We start from the raw sequence: 17,793 nt of genomic DNA on the forward strand, positions 1-17,793 counted from the left end.
AGCAGAAAGGGAGTGCTCTGCTCTGCAGTCGAGGCGATGCATCGCAGCTACAGTGCCGAGGGTAGGAAAAGCCAGAGTAAAAAGCCTGTAATTACTGTTCGGCAGAAACGAACGAGGGCTTCGTTTCAGATGCTCTGCCTTGTCAGTCGTCATGTGGAGAACATTTGATCCCACTATTCGAATTTACTCCATGGGTAAAACGTATTGTCTTTTCTCTCCCCTGTTGATTCTGTATTTCCACTCGTTATTAATTCCTCTCCCTAAAACTCCTTCTCTCAGATCAGAAAACCATGTTGGATCAAATTCCCATTTAGCCCCTTTGTAATCTCTCTAAAACATTTTTTTTTTCTTTATTTTTGCAAGTTGCACCATTTACCTGTGCACACGCAGTCTTTCTTCCCCCAATCCATTGCTCTCCCCTTGTGTCTGCCCCTCCCAGCCAAATGACTCCTTTGGCTCCTCAATCTCATGCTCCTTTCAAATCCCCGCCAGCCATCCCTCCCCATTGGCAGCTGAGCAAATTTTGTGTCATTAAATTCCATTTTGAGAATTTTAGCCATTTCCTGTATCTCCACCTCGCCCAATGATGTCATGTGCATGTACCTAAGACACGTCTACTTCACAGTTGTACACAGCACCTACACCAAGGCACATTGGGAATTCCTCTCTTAAATTCTTTCATAAACAAGGATTTACATTTATTTGTGGCCATTTTCAAAGCTATTTTTTAAAATGAAGTATTGGATGCACTGATGCAATATTAATATCAGCCCAATAATGACTCAAATAGCTAGCCCTACCATCTACAGCAGCGCAAAAATTAACTGAGAGAGCAGAAATACAGGATAGTAAATATAATAGTAAAATAGTATAGTATAATTGTTTCACAAAGTTAGGTAATCAATGTTTTAGTCAAGCTCAATGTTGCATTGCAGCTAAAAGAAGGATCCCGGTGAGGCATACAGCTTAAACACGGTTATCAGTTTGTTACTCGGTCGATAGCCACAGCCTGCAGGTATCAGTATCGGTATCGAGAAGGGTCAGATCAGTGCCTCCGTAGTTTTAAGACCCTAGTGAAATGATTTGGAAAGGTTTCCGGGTTTTTCTCTCAAGCTAATGCTGCCTTCCGGTTTGTCTTTGCCCTGCTTTGGAATTTCTTGATCCAAGATAAGTGTGATAAACCTAAACCGTGGCTTTAACACATTTGGCTATTGTGCACTTACTGCACAATAGCCATAGTGCTCAAAGCCTTCTTTGTTTATATTGTATATTAACCTGCACACATCGCTTAAACTTTGCAAATGTTTTTATGATTGGTCCACTTTGTGAATTCTTCTTTCACTACCCTGTTTAATAGACAAAGTAGTTTCAGTATCAGTACAATCGTATCATACAGGGAAACATAATTTCTCACATGCTTCTACCTCTGTCTTTCAATTTACTGTAAAGATCACATTTGCAATATGTGCACATCAGAAGGCCTACGGGCCACACTAAAGCAGAGTGCATGTTCGAGACGTAAGGAAGAGGAGATTGGGAACAAGTGGGAGACGAGGGGAGCATAATTATTTAAAATATTTTTAAGTATGTATGCGAGCATCTTCCAAAAGATGTAGGCAGCTACATCCAGCTTTCTCCTCTTGTGCAAAGCCTTGCTATGGGCTGACTGAGTCAGTATCTGCACCAAACTGGCAATCAGAAGCTGCTTGTTGACACCTCAGTTAGAGCCTGCCAGGGGGATTCCAGTTGCTAGGGGATGTGTAGTGCATGGCACTTTGAGCTTATCTTTTTTGCATACTAACCACTGTACCAGCTGATGAATATTCATTTACAGATTCTGAACAGGCAAGTGGATTGTCTACGTCTCCCATTCTTCCTGATAGCTGAATAGATATTTAGAAAGAGAAAAAAAGCAGCTTTTCAATGAAAAGTAGGTTTGAGCCATTTGTATATGGAAAGACCCAGTTTACGCCCCTCATTTCTTTACATAAGCTTTTTTAATCATCTACGTGAGTCATCAGCTAAAGTAGGTTATTCACTAGAATAATAAGCAGATGCATTCTTTTTCCATTTCTCAACCATTTTCCCCCTCTTTTTCACGGCAGACATTTTGACATGTCATTGAAGGAAAAGCACGGACAGGTGTTACCGATAACATTAACAGTGACTCTGTTCCATTCGAGTGTTCCAGTAGGACACAAGTGTGTGAGAGTGAGTCAGCATGCAAAACACCATGACCCTGAAACTGGAGCAGCTCAATGGAATTCAGCCTTCGTTCTATTTACACCTACTGTGAATTGTCAAAGTGTCTGTTGTGTCTATATTGTACATTTATTCTTGTCATTTCCATAGTTGAGGGATATATTGATTTATAACTATTATTGCATGTTCATGTGACCTCAGATTTCGGGCCAATGTAATTGAGGCCATTAATGTTGCAGACCGAGTTCACATTTTACTGAGCACGACGTTAACTCACACCTTCCCTTGCGGAACAACTTAAAAGTCTCTCAAACAAAGTGAACCCAAAATATCATCATTGCATGCTTATTGTAGAAAATGATGATTTAATGGTTTTCTCTGAAGTTTTTGAATGGCAGGGACATTTCCCTCGGGATAAATAAAGTATCTACTACTACTACATTGTGTTTTCCGTTTTTTATTGAGCATGTGAGTGGACAATAAAAGCACACCTCATTTAGTTGACAGCATGGCAGTTGCAGACCCCGTAATTCAGTGCTCAAAAACCTCGGGATATAATCATCGGTGGTAGAATGCTACCCTTTTGGAGGGTGAAGGGGGTGAGAAGCAGTGCGGTCAAGCTAATTAAGCTTCAGACCAGGGTCATGATCTGAGTGTATAACTGAGCGAGCCAGAATAAGATGCTGTTGATTTGTCATGACTCTGGATTCATTTGGCTCTTCAAAATATTACTACGACAGAGCAACAAGCCTTTAAGACCAAACCTTTAAAAGTGCATATTGACAGCAGCTGTTCTAGGCTCAACCTCTTTTATTTTCAATGAAAGAATTTTAAAACATCCATGAACTTATATAAGAAAAAATGCAGGCTATTGGGAAATTCTCATGATCGCTTGATGTAATTTTAACAATTTACGTACCTATTCTGATACACGATATAATATGAAACAAACACATTACATGCGGTATGATCTAGAAAGGTGATCAGGTTTATAGACGATGTGAAAAAATAGAATAAAAGAAAACAGACTGTTACTCGTTAAAAATGCAGGAGCAAAAAACATATGGCAATTAATTTGAATTGTAAAATAGGAATTTGTTGTGTGAATAATACAATTTCTAAAATGATAAACTGCAGAACTCACATTGTTGTCAATTGCTTATGCAAATGAACCAATGTTTAAAGAGATTTTAGAAAGTTTTCGTTTCCACGACAGGATTGTAATTATCGCTTAAAAGCTTTCTCCTCGTCCTTTAGTGAGAACCTCCCTATCGATGCACCAACAGCACTGGTCGATATCCACTGGTAATATCTGATTGTGGACGTTTTTAGCTTGTTTTTTTTAGCTTCTGGTTCAGTGCTGCAGATGAACCTTGTTTTCATTTGTGGTGTGGAATTTTTTTCGTGTATTTGTTGTTGTTGTCAATATTTTGTGTTTTGTCATGGGTCTTGATGTGATTGGATCCCAGCTCCAGATCGAATTTCCTTAATAATAAAATTGAAGGTTGAAAGTGATGCAAGTGTAGAAATGGTGAAAACACAGTGGAGCACAATGTAGAGCGAAGGGCCACCCAATTCAGTGCAGGGACCAACATAACATGAGACCAAGGTTCATGAATCTGATCAGCACCCAATGAAAGTTTTAAACTGTGTACTGACGTATTTAAAGCAGCGGGTGCCGGACGACATGATCCAGGATTAACAAATCAATCTTCAAACTGTGTTCAAAGAACCATATTGGCTGAATGAGTATTAAAATAATTATTTCAACCGGAAAAGGGCATGTTGGTTTAGTGAACGCATAAGTTTTCAAATGAGCGGGCATCTTGCATCGGCACACAAATGAAACTGCCCTGTGGCACTCTGGTGAAGCACAGCTGACAGCTGTAGCGAACTCCTCTGCAGTGCTATGGAAGCTCTTGACACTATAGTTGTAAAGCAACTTTTTTAGCTTCAAACTTAAAATGTCATTTGTCATGATCTCAAAAGCATCCAGAGGAAATATTACAGGAAGTAAATCATCTGCAAAGTAAGTCAACAGTCAACTCTCCAAGGCTGTTGGCCCACTTTTGCAGTTTTAAGCTAAGATGATCAAAACACTGAAAGGGAAGTGGTGCCCTAGACCCGGGTAATAATCGGCTTCACCTCCGATCGGCATTGATGTGAATGTCACAGCCGGGTGAACGCGCTGATTTGTGCGATGACGGAGGCAGTGAAGGCTCGTCTCCTCCGTCGGTGACTGCGCTGAGTTTGTATACTTTGAAAGAGTGACAAAAGTACAAGATATAAGGTAACGTTGCCCGCCGTCTCACTGGCTTGCATGCTGGCTGCTTTCTGTTGTTTACTACACTGTTCTTCTTCTTTGTTTTATGGCGCCCACCGTTCTTTACCGCCACCTATGACCCCCAATATGCTGTTTTCGGGTCAAAACATGACGAACGGCGTCTGCTGGCGATCATCAGACCTGGTCTACTTGCAGTGTGAAAGTGGCCAATTGACGGGTTTAAAACACACGGGTCGACACGGTGATTTTGGTGTGAAAGTGGTATAAGATTAAACGATGTTCCTGAAGAGCTCTGTTATTAAATAATTGAGTGTAGATTAACAAGTGTATCCTGTGTTGCTCTGGAAACCTGGAGCGTTAAACTTCCGGTTTCATAGAGGTTTTAATAGCTTTTGTCCGTTTAATCATATCTTTGAGTCTATACTTAAATCATAGCCAGTCGTGATCTCTGCCGTTCAGTGTAAATTGAGTGATAATGTTTAAATCAGGAGATAAAAAAGCGAACTAATAGTACTAACTAACAGTCACAAAAACAATTCAATTGAATAATTATTGTTTTGCACACTCCAGCTGTGTCGCTATAATGCAGTGCTGTACTACCGAAACATTCAATTTGCAACCCACTTATTCCTTCCTTCATACCATCAAAGGTGTATTTCTAGCCATGCTTAGTTCCCTTTTACTTTCTTTCAATCTTCAATCTTCGAAGAACTCAGGCTTCAAGCACTTCTGCATTGATTATTTCTTCTGGACCCGGTTACTATACGTCCACTTTTATATACAGTCCATATGGTTGTACCTTTGGACTCATCTTAGTAGGGCTCACAGGTCTATGGTCCACTTGCAGACAGTCCGGTTATTCACTGATGAATATCTAAACTCTTTTTCTGCATTATGCAAATGAATCTTGTCTTCTGACACCGCAGATGCTTCACGTTAATAGCGAAAGGTTCATCAAAATATTTGTATGTGCGAGATGCAGTCCGACTGTTTGGATGTAATTATTTATGACATCGCAGGGAGGACGGCACTTTTATTCTAATGTAGTGCATGCTTTAGGGTTAATCGAGACTATCAACAATTCAGCAGAAGTGGTGTTATGGCTACACAAAACACTCGTGTTTTTAGTCTGATAAATAAATAAATGTGTGTCATCAACGTTGTTAGCATTCATACTGGGGTGCCTCTGTCGAGGAAAGGTCACATGTTCATCCAACTCCAGCCAATTAGGCAAAGTGAAATAAGCCATTTAAGCTGTAGCTGTGGCTAGTAGGTTTTACCTGAACAACGTTGTCTATTCAACCAACTTTACATGTGATTGTTCCCAATATTGACATAAATATTAATAGTAATATTATGATTTATTGAAAATATATTGCCCAGCCTGATTATGCACATGCAATTGACAAAAAAGTCATAAAAAGCACCCATTCAACACGGGGTGGAGATACCCTGTTATGCAAATGTTGTGCTAGTGTGTTGTGAACTGTACTAAATTTTCTCATTGTTTGCCTGTTTTTATTATTTCAAGTTTTAGTTAAGGCTCTGGAAAGCTGAATGTCATGAATTTTTTTTAACTACATTTTCCTGCGATTGGAAATGAAAATATTTCCTAAAAATATTAGGAGCCTAGATTTTAAGGATTTTAAACAGACAGCTAGTAAATCATAAGAGAGACTCCTGCTGATTATGGTTTGGCTTGTGGTCAAGAAAACACTGGCAGCTTCGCAACTGAACACTTTTTACATTTGAGACAAAGTGCAGCAACAGGGCCTGTGCTGAATAGCGCACAACAGATATAGGAGAGGGCAGAGGACCAGCTGCAGACACTGAAGGAATCGTGGAAAGGTCACACTTCAGTCCCCTCCCCCACCAGTCACTCTTTCTTCTCCCGCGTCCAGGAAAAAATCATGCACCCGGAAAAAAAACAACAAGCTAGTCTGAAATTAGTGTACTCCGGTACATCTGCAGATGGAACAGCAACTCGGTCGGCGGTATGGAGTCAGCACCTTGCTCACTGACCTTTCGGCAGAGACAATACCTGGCGACAGAAGGGCTTCAATCCTGGGCCTTGGCTGCTGGTCCGTCTTTCTATTGACTGTACGCTTGCCTGGTTGATGGTGGTGTTTCTATCCCCACCACTGGGGATAGAAACCGGGAGAGCGCTATTCTCTTCCTTGTTTTGCTCACGCAATGGATGACGCAGTTCCTTTGGGCTGCAAATAGAGTTTTCATTTTTTTCCGTGAATACCGCCTTACGGTGGAACAAGAGAATCACATGTTGAGAGACAAAGCTTGTAGGGGGCCAATTTAAGCGTGGGTGGTATCGGTTTTCCATCGACATTACACTGTGCAATCAGTCCGAAACATCACAATGACAAGCTTAAGCAAAAAACGTGGCTATTTGTGCTTAATAGTCGTCTTCGATTCAGTGACCATTTGACCATAGAAGTGACCTACACATCCAGAAAAAAATTTGCAGAATATTTGTTTGCATGAAATAATAATTAAAAATACCCACCGTTGGCAAGTATTAAAAACTCTGTATAAAACTTTTGCATCAGTTTCCAGTCATTTGTTTTGGAATATGCTGGTGGGGTTAACCTTCTGTTTAGTTTTATATGCTGGAGATTTGGTTTGAAAAAAATTCCAGTAAGTAGTAAAACGACAAAACCTCCTGCACAGGTTCTTGGATCTCACTCGGCTGCACATGAGACAACCCGAAGAATAAATCTCCTTACCCTGTCAAGGCCAGTATCACCCTGATAAACATTATCAGTTTATTGCCTAATTCAACCCATTGTAACTAAATATCTCATCGGTTTTTTTGTACTTCATAAAAAAAGAGAGATTTTTTTAACCAAACGCATGTTCTTTTAGTTGATTTGATTTCTATTTTTTTCACAAACAATTTCCAGGTGATGGATAGTAACAGAATTTTACTGGCATAGGACGCCATCTGAATTTTTCTGTCAGCAAAAAAGTGGCTGCCTCATTAACTGATGCTGCAATTCCTGCTGCACGAATTGCTGAGGGAACACATACAGTTGTAATATTATCTCAGTACAAATGGGGCGGTAGTAGCATAACGTCTTTAAATTGCAAAGTAATTCTGATATTTAATGTTTAAAATTTTAATTCATCCACACTTTCCATTCCACCCATTAGTATATATTTTTTTCTATTTAAAGGAGTAGTTCAATCTATTGGAAAATAAGATGATTTGCTTTCATGCAGAAGCATGGATGAAAAGACTAATTCCTCTCTCAATACAATGCATCTGTAATCATACTGTACTGAAAATAATTGTGTCATAGGCAGTGTTAGCTAACTTCATAATGATAGAATGATGAGGTTTTGCTCTCTCACAGGATCAAAAAGGTCAGGATATAGATGGATAACCATGTGTTTATTTAATGGCTGGTCGTGACAACCAATTTCCTTGTGCAGTTGATCAATGGAATGGTGATTACATCATACTCGTATTTTTAGCCATGCCGGCATGTGGCTCTATGGATGGCACTGTCAGTGTGTCAACGACTTTCATCCAGATTAAAATTCCTCAACAGCTTTTGGATGGATTGCCTTGAAATTTTGCCCAGGACATGCATGGTCTCAACCATTCTAATAACTTTGTCCATATCCTGCAAAATATCCTAACTTCCACCTAATGGAATGGCGCAGACTCTTGTACAGACATTCACAGAAACAATCTTGGCCTTTCATCTAGTGCAGAAGTATTCCATTAAAACTCAAGGTGGTCCAGTTAGAGACGATTTCCTCAAGCAAAGGTCCGGAACATCATAATGTCTAACTAACGCCTAATGATTCAGTGACATATTGAAGTAGGCTGGTTGTATATCCAGCCTGATTATCAACAACTGACTGACAAATCTAATAAAGAACAAAGGCCTGCAATTCAGTGACATTTCGACAATGTTTTTTTGTCAGTTATAATATTGAACTGGAGGGATTATAAATAACAAGTCCTCTAATAATGTTCTCTTCTCACTTCAAGTTAAGTCAGGACAAAATATACAGCTTTGAAAATGTGCATCGTATCAGTCTCAGTTGTGATGCGAGGATGAGGTGAGCATGGCGAGATTTGGAGAGAAAATGAGTTGGCTGCAGTAGTGAATGTACTGTGCCGGTTACATTCTGTATTGATATAATAAATGCCGCAGCGCCTCAAGTTAAAAGAGAAATTTCGGCGTCTCCTTTGCCAAGCTGTTGGGTGGTTGGTCATGGAGCGAGATGATGCTTTGGCCCCGGAGAAAGTGAAACTTCTCCCCTGCTTCCGGACTACGTCTGGACGACAAGCAGGAAAAGATCAACACCAGTGTAGTGACGACTTACACTCAACCAGTAAAATGGAAACGCCCCGTCAACATTAAATTATTCTCAATGATCTATCAGTTGTGGGTCCAGGTCCAGATAGGATGGTGTCTGGCTCCCAACCTGTTCCACGTTCCACCTATTAGTGACCCCTGATCTAGTGCCTCACGGTTTGAATTTCAGTATTTGCAGTACTTTGGTATGCAGTATAACTGCATATTTGCAAAACTACTAACAATCACAGAGCCTCAGCTCCAAGTTGATGGACATAGTAAAAATTATACTTTCACATCAGCATGTCAATGACATCATGTTAGCAGGCTGATGCTAGCATTTAGCTAACAGATTTGCTAGCATGGCCATAGAGTCGAGTATCAGCATACAATATTTTGTGTTGATTTTCAATTCGTCAAAAATGGTGGAATATCAAATGACAGCAATAGATATGTATACATGGATCATAAATCAATTAGATATATAATGCAGATTCGGTTATGGACACAACTATTTGTTTTTTAAATACAATTGTAAGAAAGCATCGAGAGTCCCAGTTCCTAATGATTTTTTTTGCTCTTTCAGGGAACAACCTTTCATTTATTCATTTTCTGAAAATGTAATCTCGTGATTAAAACAAAAATTATTTTGGGGCTGAAGTTCAATAATCATGTGTCAATATATAAAATGTCAGGCAATGAGCCACATGTTATAGGTCTTAATTTTAACAAAGCAAGAAAGGTTAATTAACTAGAGAAACAATGGAGGCTGAAGAAGAAGAGCAACACAATTTGTCATCTGACTGCGGTAACTTTGTTTTTTTTGTCAGTGAGGAAAGGTAAGCTGCTCTTAATTTGTTGTTTGGCAATGGCATCCTATTGTGTTGTGCTGATGTCCAACATTTATAGTGTAACTAGGGGAAAAAACATCTCAGATCAGCTGTTGGACAATAGCACAGCAATGTGCAAGAGATGTAAACCTTTTTGTCTCTCTACAACCCTTGGGTGGGATGGCAGCAAACCAAGGCTATTTCTTTAGTTTGTGCCATTTCTAATTCTCCCTGGGTCACTAGTCTGTGGTTTGTTGGGTCTGAATTTTGATAGATAAGGTGCATCTCTTCCTGGCAGTACCTACCTCTTGATTGGGGAATTCATATTAGCAGCTCCACTTGGTTTCAAAAAAGGGTTGGTGGACTGAGGGCTCAAGACAGAATAACGTCTGGAGCGTCCTACACTGCTTATTAACAAGTTGCCATTATTGTAGCATTAGCTCAGAGCGACAATCAAGTCGTTTGTGGTAACTGCTTGCTCATTCCTGTTGGAAGCGGCTCTTTCGTTTTGTTTTCAAAGTTATGTTTTAGGCCTTTGTGTCAAGAATTATACTTTTACCAAATCTTGTGAGATGGAAATGTAGAAGTGAATGGGTTTCTGCGTGCTACAGTCCAACAAGACATGACAGGAATGCTATCTACTCTCTACAGTTAACTGACAATAGCAGCCTTTATTGCCTTGAAGCCTTTTTATTTTTAAGACCTAGAATATATTTTTCTCCTTTTTGACTTCAGATGGTGTTTGGAAAACCAAAATGGCCTTTGAGTTAAAGGGCCCATATTTTGGCCATTACCATGTTCATGATTTTTAAATTGGGGTCTAATAGAAAAGGTTGACATGCTATAAAGTTCAAAATACACATAATTTGTCTCATTACGTACACTACTGCAGCATCTATATTTTTTTAATCTCCGCATGAACTGCTTTGTTTTAGCTCTTGGCCCGCTTCCCAAAAAAAGCCCAGACTACTCTGATCGGTTCAGATGGCCCACGCTTTTGTGATCGGTCAACAGCGTAGAGCGTGTGTTGACAATGTCACGCTCCTAACTTAGAGGCTTCCTAATGAGCTGTAAACACCACTGTATCCATGGTAACAATGGCGGCTGACCAATTCAACCCGCACCAGCAGACAGTCGAGCATGTCACGAGTTCCTCGGTCATGTGGACAATTGAGGTCTTTCAGGCTCCTCAGGAGCAGTCTTTGGGGGGAGCGAAAGACTGCACACACAAAAAATAAGCCATATGACAGACTTAAAGAAAGGGAAAACCCTGAAAAGCACATTACGGGCACTTTAAAAGGTCAGACGCTAATTTCACAGCTCTAGGTTACCAGATGAGAGGAAACCAATGTCCCTGGAGAGGCTGAAATGTTGGAACACATTTCAGGGTAACTGCAGTCACTAACTGTCCATTTCAAATATTTTACTGATGCTTCTTAACCACGTAGGGGAAGAGGTTTTGCTTCTTTGTCTGGATAAACACTAGATAAATAGAATTAGACGAATCATTTAGGCTTGGAACATTCTTTGCTCCACTGGTATGTTAATGTGAACCTTTTCTTTTTATACCTGATAAGAAAAGAAAAAAAATTGGCTTTTGCTTTTTCCGACTCTGGAAAATCATCATGGCACCTGGAATGCAAAGATTGCAGTGGCACCGAAATTATATTTCAGACGATGAAAAATAGGCTGCGCATTTGATGACTGACTCCGCTTCATGCTTCAGTCTACATGTTTGTTGTTTTTTACGGTTCGGGGGCTAATTTGAATTGATTCTTGATCAGCGTTTTTTCAACTGAGCTTGCGAGGTGTACAGTGGCTTTCTGAGCTTTGTTTTTTTCCCCTCATACTTCAGATGTTCAAATGCTGCAATGTACACATTTAGTGAGGTGACTTTAGTCAACGTGTGGTCATTAGTGGCTATACTGTACTAGATGCATTGTTTGGGTCTCTTAAAACAAAGTCTGTTGTCGAGATGCTGTAGAGTTAATGGCACTGTCATTCAAAATCTTAAAAGATGTATTTGACCAGCAGTTGCTCAAATGTGCGCCTATACCCTGAAGCTATGAGCTGCTGAGTTCAAAAAGAATGCAGTATAAAAGCTCCATCCTTTTTCCGCTGAAGCCTTGTGACCAGCTCTTTCAGCAAATGAACTGTGTGACATTCAGCCAGCAGTATTTTTTCCTTGGTACAGCAGGGTACCAGGCTGCGCTGCCCAGGGGAGCAGACTTTATCATTCCAGGTACTGAGGACTTGTTGACCAGTGTCGGTGCTTCCAGCTCAAAGACAAAGATGAGATGTTTACTCGTGAAAAGTTCTGTTCTGTATGCAATGCTGCAAGGACAACAAAAGCCAGCATGCACACATATACGCCACAACTCTTCTTGAATGACTTTGACTTATAAGGTTGTCCGAGAGGCAGGATTTTCACAGTTGACTCCTCTGGCTTGTGTTGTTGTGTTGTTTCCTGTCTTCTCCATATTAATTAGTCGGGTGTTTGTGGTTCATGGGTTCATGTGTTTCCTCATCTGCATTATTTCTCATGGTTTTTCTTTATTACACCTTATCTTAAATTAGGAGATGAACACAATGAATTCCTGTAAATGAGTCAAGTTCTACCTAAAAAAAATATCAAGTTAAATGTGTCATACGGAAAATATCAGATTTCCACAGTCAGGTAAGATACAAATTGCTGTAATCCTACTGTACCTTGAGGTGTCTCTTTTAGAGCATCCAAGCAGCCAACAGAAACAAGTTGCATTGTCCTGCCTTGCACTGTCCTCATGCTTAGTGCCTCATCTGTGTCCATAACCTGTCTACGCTTCCATCATAGTAAGTTCATGGCTCTGTCATTTTAAGTCGGGACTGTGTTTGTCAACTTTCCAGCCTGTTGCTCCTGCAATGTAGTGGGGGGTATTGCACTGTGAGGCGAGCTGAGAGAGAGCAAAGTCTTCTAGACTGATGCAACAGCTTATCTGCTTTTAGAGGATAGCCCTATACTCCGAAAATCTGTAATGTTCAGGAATATCTTCGTCAGCCATAGTGTGAACTGTGATGAATATTTCACCATGTTTTGATTTACTAGTGCTAGTGTTATGGCTTGAAAATTACAATTGAATTAACTTGTTGTATTTACTTATTAATGTAAGAGTAACCCACCCCATCTACCGTGCGAGGGTCCTTGCCAAACTCCAGGTGTCCTTAAAGCTCACAAGTGATCCTGCCACTGAGAGATTGTGTGTTTTATTCAAATGATCACGGTAACTGTGTCTCTGTTGGTAAAAGCCCCTTCAGTGGCTTTATAGCAGGTCGACTGCTAGTCATTCTCGGGTGTGTGCAGTTGTCAGCTTATGAATTTCCTCCATCGCTAAAAATATGTCTGCAACAAAAAACAACAAAAAAAAAGACATTGAATACTATATTCTTTTTTAAATGGAATTACACCATTAACCTTTTGGCATTTTTACATAATTGAAATGTCACGTCATAATTAGTATTTCATTTTTAATGAAATATTCCTTGCAGGGTGAGTCCTATCAACAAGTTGGGCTGCAGAAAATGAGTGGTCATTTTATCTCAAAGTTCAGGCACACTATTTGATAAATTGGCTAAGGGCGTAAAGACCAAATAGCCGGTCTATTATTGCATAGCCTTGCCTCAGGCTACTTAAAATTCATATAACATTCCTGTTTATTGGGACTTTAAATATGGATGGTTTAAAGGCTAGTCCAATTTCTTTGTGACCTATGTTGGAGTTTATTGTGGCCTTGATTTCATTAGAACTTGCACTTTTCCCAAGCTTTGCCTTTCTTAAGGGCAGGACTGTGCCAGAGATCAAAGAGTGTGTTTCCACTTGGCCCGTCTGTTCAAAGTTTGCTGGAAACACAGCGGCTGATATATAACCTTGGTGAATTTGTTCTCTTTTGACATTTGACTCTCTTTGAGTGAATTCTTCTTATGTTTTTATGGGCCAGATGTGTTCTATTTTCCAATGTGATGGAAAATAGCCATTTTCATTGTTATGGATGCTGTACAGAAGTCATTCTTTGGCGTACATTGCATCATACATGTTCAATATTTCTGTTTTTTACATTAATATTATTAAATTGCATTGACAGTCTGTAATTTATTGCTAACAAAACAACAGAGCGGAGAAACAACTGGCCTTTCTTTATTACAACAGGTACAGTATCTAAAGCTAATTTGTTGCCCGTCACATTTTTTTATTGAAAGGATGCTCATGGGAACCTCTTATCAGATGGATGCTTTCCAACAGCTTTGCAGACTAAAAGGCTTGGAAAAGTCAACCATTTACCTCGGCCCAGAGGTTTGGGATGGTTCTTTGTTTGTGAGAGCTCAAAGGCTTAGAAAAGGCCAAATGCTTATCATAGACCAAAAGACCTTTAAGGCTTTAAGGCCACCTGCTCACAAAATAAAATCTGTTTTGTGACTCTGCTGCTGGTGATTAATGCTGCTGTGAGCTGACAAGAAAGACATCCACTCAATCTTTTTTTCCAGGGGCACTGTGTTAGCCGCCCTTTGTACCTTCTTGAGCTACGATTTCAAGCTCTTCATTGAGCTCATATTTATGACAGTGGCTTGTTTGTGCTGCAATTCAGTGCTTGTTTTTTCCTTAAACGAAAGCCATCACAGCTTCACCAATATGTTCAATTTACTTCTGATTTATTACTTTTCATATTTTCAAATTGCCAGGCTGTGCATTACACAGCTCGACCTTTTACTATCCGTGTGCTTGTGCGAAGCGAAGGCTTTCATGAATGATCTGACATCAGCTTATTACATCTCCTTAAAGAGCCATTGCCTATCTGCATCGCCTCCTTGATTTCAAGGTTGCTCGCTGGCATGTGTGGTATTTTTTCCTTGATCAAAGAGATACCCAGACTGCCCTCCAACCTGGTTGTCATGGGAACAGGTGCCACATGACCTAAAGTGAGACAAACTTTGGATGAGAGAGGATTGGCTCTCTGGAGGGCGCCAGTCCCCCCTCTCAATTCATCTGACATGGTTACCTAGGAAACAAGGCTGTGAGACAGGAAGCTGAGAAGAGATGTAAGCTCTTGTTTGTTTGGATAACAGCAAAGAAGCTGCCTCGGGTCTGGGCATCTAGCATTTCATCGATGCTTTTAGCTTGACATTTTGAAGCATACAATGATATATCTGCATATCCATCTCTGTCCATCTGTTGGCCTGTCAGTTTATCTGTTAGTCTATCATTCTGTCTAATAGTGTTCGTATATCTGTCTATTTATCAGGAGAGGGAACAAAAACAAATCTGCGGATCATGGCAGTGAACAGGAACTGGTTGGGGTGTGTTCCTGGAGATCAAAGACCACTAGATAATAATTAATTTAACATCAAACTGCAACCTTAATGGGTTAATAAGAGAGTGTGTTTGATGCTCCCAGAAGCCCCAGATGACGGATGCGCGCGTTTGACTGCGATGGCACCGAGAATGAGTCCGACGGTCTCTCGATAGCAGTCGGAGCCCGTGCGCTGATGGGGGCGGTAATCAGTTTGCCTTGGGATGTTTTACAGGTCCCACTGGCTGTCAGTCATCTCCGACTCCAGTCACGGCTGGGGCCCGTGTGTTGTTTATTTCATGATGTTGTGCCAGTGCTGCTTGTGGGTGAGATTATATGAGTAATCACTCGGACTGGTTTTGCATGATAGGTTTATTTTATTTTATTTTTTTGCTGATCCTCAGATGAGTCCTTTTTTTTTTTGCTGACTGTACGGTGGTGTAGTGGTTAGCGCTGTCGCCTCACAGCATGAAGATTCTGGGTTCACATCCACGTTCGTACCAACTAGGGACTATCTGTGTGGAGTTTGCATGTTCTCCCCGTGTGTGCGTGGGTTCTCTCCAAGTTCCACTGGCTTCCTCCCACAGTACAAAGACATGCAGAATGGGGTTAGGTTAATTGGAGACATTAAATTGCCCGTAGGTGTGAATGTGAGGGTGAATGGTTGTTTGTCTCCGGATGTTGGCCCTGCGGTACGTTGGCGACCTGTCCATGGTGAACCCTGCCTCTCGCCCAATGTCAGCTGGGATTGGCTCCAGCCCCCGCGACCCTTAATGGAACGGTATAGATAATGGATGGATGGATGGCTTTTTTGTCAATCTGAAACCCTTGTGTTCGTCTTGACACTACCACTGAACTTGAGTACCTTTATAAAGCACTTTTGCTGATCATTTTGAACATACTGCAGCAACTGGCCAAATTCTGCCCTTTATTTTGCAGGACGGTGGGGGCAGCAATGCACAAACGATCACTTGCTCTCCTCACCCTATTTCTGTTACCCACTTTTTTTCACAAAGGAACACAAAGCTCTTCTCCACAGTGAGCCATCAAAAGAAAGATCCAATATTGTATCATACAAATGTGCTGCTTTGTGCAAGCACAAGTTCAATAATCAGTGACCCACTTATTTTAATTGCTTACCCACAAACACAAAGAGGAGAAAAAAGATAAATAGCACACAGTTGTTCCTGCACCAGCATCTTATACCATAAATAAGGAGGATCTCCCCATTAACTCGCTCGTGATCAAGGCAGTCTCTCACACAAAATCATGAAAGAGAATATTTAAACAGTCTAATATCCAGAACTATGTTTGTTCTAAGTAAAAACAAAAGGGCAGAATCCATGGAATACATCAAACACATTCTGACCCAGTAACAGAAGAAAAAAAAGCTGTCCAGGATTTTCAGGTACCCTGTGATGAATTTACATGTAATTTGTTGCTGCTTTGACAAACGGCGTTCTTCATTGCAGATTCATACTCATTCTGTTTTATCGAAATTAATTTTCAGCACAACATTTAAATACGGTGGCAGTGAATTATGGCTGGCGAGGCAGATTTGTGAGTAATGTTTGTCGACAATGAGTAATGTCAGCGTAACTAAACTGTGGCACAGCCTGCCCACGAGCAGCTACAGGCCCAATGTCACTCCGGTTTGGAGCCTGTCTCCGGTTTCACCGAGAGAAGAAGGTGACAACATGAAAAGGTTGGCAAAGAAACTCCTGGTGCAGCAACACCGGTGTGCTGTAGTGTCAAGTGTCAGCTAATCCTGTGTTTCTGTTGCTTCCTGCACCACAGACACATTCAGCTCATTCAGTTCAGCTTTTGGACGGGCGGATGCAATATAGCTTCGGTAGCTCTACCCCACTTCCTAACACAGTCAGCGGGTGATTGAGGATCTGTCCTGGGGCCTCTGCACTTTAGCTTTCTGTCGTTTTTTGCTAGTCGCCAGACTTTCAGATGATCGCCCCTATTATCTGAGAGTAATGCATAAGAAAATGGATTATTCATTTCCCCTTGAAAATGTCTGCTAAACAGCACATTCCTATTTTTTTTAAGTTGTAATAGTATGTCAAGGAATCATGTTTAAATGGTGTTTGAATCTATTAGAGAAAGTGGCCTGAGCAAGAAAGAAAAATAAATTTATTTTTTTGTAATTTTTGACCAAATACATGATTGCAAGTTTACAAGATCCCCTCCAACACTTGTAAGGCAAATATACTGACTACACACAGATGCCTGTACAGTACATGTTGGAAAACGACATGTCCCAGAGATTTAAATGTAATAGTCATTTGTTGGTTGTGTGAATAAACTGACATGATCACATCTGATCTTTGGCCTAACCAGCCTGTTCAGTATGGACTAGCAGGACAATTAACCACATTTTTGATCATTTTATTATCATTGATTTCTGACGAGTTTACATTCACTCAAATTGCCCATTTTCAGTTTATCATCACAATTAGTGCCGGGCCGATGAATCATATTTTTATCGTCGTTACAATATGAATATGAGCGTTCACACAGGGTTAAGGCTTAGCCACATGAACCATGAAAGCCAAGCTTAATCTTCTCTACCACATTTTGGTGTCTTTTATGGTCGGGCTGCAGCCTCTCCTCTCATGCACACACACACACACAGACACAGCTCAGCGGCAGGAGCCCAGATCCATGAGAAATTCATGTTTGACAACCACTGCGCTCGTAGCACGGAAAGTATGAGAACCTTTGCATACAAAAAGCCAAAATGAGTCCTTTATCACACCACCTGCTCAACAAGCTACTTTCAACTTTCCCATGCACTGCAGTATGTTTTACACTCCCAC

At 40.6% G+C, this 17,793-nt stretch overlaps 1 protein-coding gene across 6 annotated transcripts in view; it reads left to right on the forward strand.

Annotated features, from left to right (window-relative positions):
- The window catches only part of LOC118300126 (protocadherin-1), a 216,149-nt gene that overhangs the window by 77,267 nt on the left and 121,089 nt on the right, over positions 1-17,793 (forward strand). The gene's annotated exons all lie outside the window — the stretch shown is intronic.

This window comes from Scophthalmus maximus, chromosome 2, assembly GCF_022379125.1.
Source record: "Scophthalmus maximus strain ysfricsl-2021 chromosome 2, ASM2237912v1, whole genome shotgun sequence".
Taxonomy (NCBI): Eukaryota; Metazoa; Chordata; class Actinopteri; order Pleuronectiformes; family Scophthalmidae; genus Scophthalmus; species Scophthalmus maximus.